This window comes from Solea solea, chromosome 15 (genome assembly GCF_958295425.1).
Source record: "Solea solea chromosome 15, fSolSol10.1, whole genome shotgun sequence".
Taxonomy (NCBI): domain Eukaryota; kingdom Metazoa; phylum Chordata; class Actinopteri; order Pleuronectiformes; family Soleidae; genus Solea; species Solea solea.
In genome coordinates, this window is record NC_081148.1 from 45,001 (window position 1) to 47,500 (window position 2,500).

The 2,500-nt window shown below is 52.3% G+C and overlaps 5 non-coding genes across 5 annotated transcripts; 1 reads left to right on the plus strand and 4 right to left on the minus strand.

The window, feature by feature from the left end:
* Positions 1-132: 132 nt before the first annotated feature.
* LOC131474650 (U5 spliceosomal RNA) lies at positions 133-245 on the minus strand. Its single transcript, XR_009242406.1, has one exon. It is a non-coding gene; the product is annotated as a U5 spliceosomal RNA (small nuclear RNA).
* A 626-nt stretch (positions 246-871) lies between these two features.
* Positions 872-1,035, minus strand: LOC131474571 (U1 spliceosomal RNA). The gene has a single exon (XR_009242332.1). It is a non-coding gene; the product is annotated as a U1 spliceosomal RNA (small nuclear RNA).
* A 402-nt stretch (positions 1,036-1,437) lies between these two features.
* On the plus strand, positions 1,438-1,556 carry LOC131474682 (5S ribosomal RNA). Its single transcript, XR_009242437.1, has one exon. It is a non-coding gene; the product is annotated as a 5S ribosomal RNA (ribosomal RNA).
* A 149-nt stretch (positions 1,557-1,705) lies between these two features.
* Positions 1,706-1,898, minus strand: LOC131474613 (U2 spliceosomal RNA). Its single transcript, XR_009242373.1, has one exon. It is a non-coding gene; the product is annotated as a U2 spliceosomal RNA (small nuclear RNA).
* Positions 1,899-2,077: 179 nt separating this feature from the next.
* On the minus strand, positions 2,078-2,190 carry LOC131474677 (U5 spliceosomal RNA). Its single transcript, XR_009242432.1, has one exon. It is a non-coding gene; the product is annotated as a U5 spliceosomal RNA (small nuclear RNA).
* Positions 2,191-2,500: the final 310 nt, after the last annotated feature.

The window sequence follows — 2,500 nt, forward strand, 5'->3', positions numbered from 1 at the left end:
CTTGTTGTGGTGCCATGTTTCTGAAGTGCGCATAACAAAGGCTGCTGCCGATCACCTCCGCCCCCAGGTGATCTAAGCGCACCTCTGAGCCGTGACGGACAGCTGCTTGACATTTGACACACTCAAAGGGCGCAGCCATACAGCAAAGCCCACCAAAAATAACTTAAACTCTCGGACGTTCCTCTCCACGGAAGTCTTTAGTAAAAGGCGAAAGACTTGTGCATTTTGAAGAAAAACCAGAGTCGACATAGACCCTCTCCTTGAGAGCAGCCAACGAGTCTATCCGCCGGAGTCACCACAGTCTCGGTCGGCCCGGCCGGCCACCTTGGGACAGCCTTTCTTCAACGTTTTTGGTTTGTCGGCCAATCAACCGCCCACATTTGACTGCATGTTTGGAAGCGCATTCTTACTGTTGGTTGTGTGCTGCAGTTTTCTATCAATCGCTGAGGCTGTGGCACACCTCCAAGGTTTAGTGGTAGATGTGAGTGCATGAGCAAAGCAGCTCTGTGTCACACCGAGCAGTACAAACTGCCGGGCCGTTTCCCAGCTCCTCCGGGCTTCTGAAATGGTGAGCTGCTCCTGGCATCGCTTCAATATCAGGTCAATGTACAGGAGTGGACGGAACAAGCGCCAAAGTATTAACCCTTGGCATGATGGCCATGGATCCATCTCCAACAATCCAGTTCTCCTACAAAGAGCCGGGAAAGGGAGCATGACATTTCCTTAGAGCTAAAAGACAACACCCACAACCATCCCATTCCCAGCAACTTGGAAAGACAGGGGATGTCGCTCTGCGAGCACGTGAGAAGCCTGGAGATGGGCACACAAGGCGGAACTTTGGGCGGCTGACCTTTGCTTACAACTACGTCATCGGGGGAGAGCGCGGACGCAGTACCCCACCAGCAGAAATTATGCAGTCAAGATTCCCACGTTTGGGGAATTTGCAGGGGTCAGCACAACCAGAGTGCAATGGCTGAGCCTCGCCCTGGGTGAACCACCTTCTTGATCACGGTGTCTCCCCTGCCAGGTAAGTATGAGGTGTACTTGCCCAGCACTGGGTGGCGGTTCCCAGACACAGCTCTTTGGCCGATGGTGCAGGAAATGGATAGTCCCAGAGTCCAATGCCTTGACTCAGGTGCTCGTTAATGCTGTGCTGTGTTCAACTTCAACCTCCAGCACACATTGGAGAGGAAACACTCGACCTTTTCACTGGCATACCTGGCTGTCATTTCCTATAGATTCAGCAACAACTGGACCTGACGGCACCAACAGCAGCTTACCCATCTCGGTGTAGCTTCCAAATACTGGAATAGAGTGTAGCAGGTAGTGGCGATAAAGGCTCAAGTGCAGTGTGTTCGGAAGGCTGACTTTTGAGCCCCTCCACGAGCAGGGGGCCTTGCCTGGTCTATAAAAGGAGTCTGTGTCACCTGCCCGTCGGCTTACGGCCACACCACCCTGAGCACGCCCGATCTCGTCTGATCTCGGAAGCTAAGCAGGGTCGGGCCTGGTTAGTACTTGGATGGGAGACTGCCTGGGAATACCAGGTGCTGTAAGCTTTTACACTGCAGCACACTTTTACACTGCAGCACGCTTTGACACTGCTGCTTCCTTACAAGAAACGTGGGCTTGCAATTACGTTGACGCACGGGCACACGTTAATGTCCTTCCAGTTTCAGCCTTGCTTTGGTTTTCACAGAAAAAAAGAGAACGGTGCACCGTTCCTGGTGGCACTGCAATACCAGGTCAATGCAAGGAGTGAAGAGAGCAAGCCCCAGGTTTCACCGCCCACTGCTCAAAAATGCATTTAATATTTAATCCCCATATAGAGGACATATCAGATATTAAACTGATAAGAACAGATACTACACTTGATCTTAGCCAAAAGGCCGAGAAGCGATGGCCCGCCAGTGTCTTGGGCCAACTCAAGATCTTGGCGCACAAGTTACTTGTTGTGGTGCCATGTTTCTGAAGTGCGCATAACAAAGGCTGCTGCCGATCACCTCCGCCCCCAGGTGATCTAAGCGCACCTCTGAGCCGTGACGGACAGCTGCTTGACATTTGACACACTCAAAGGGCGCAGCCATACAGCAAAGCCCACCAAAAATAACTTATACTCTCGGACGTTCCTCTCCACGGAAGTCTTTAGTAAAAGGCGAAAGACTTGTGCATTTTGAAGAAAAACCAGAGTCGACATAGACCCTCTCCTTGAGAGCAGCCAAGGAGTCTATCCGCCGGAGTCACCACAGTCTCGGTCGGCCCGGCCGGCCACCTTGGGACAGCCTTTCTTCAACGTTTTTGGTTTGCCGGCCAATCAACCGCCCACATTTGACTGCATGTTTGGAAGCGCATTCTTACTGTTGGTTGTGTGCTGCAGTTTTCTATCAATCGCTGAGGCTGTGGCACACCTCCAAGGTTTAGTGGTAGATGTGAGTGCATGAGCAAAGCAGCTCTGTGTCACACCGAGCAGTACAAACTGCCGGGCCGTTTCCCAGCTCCTCCG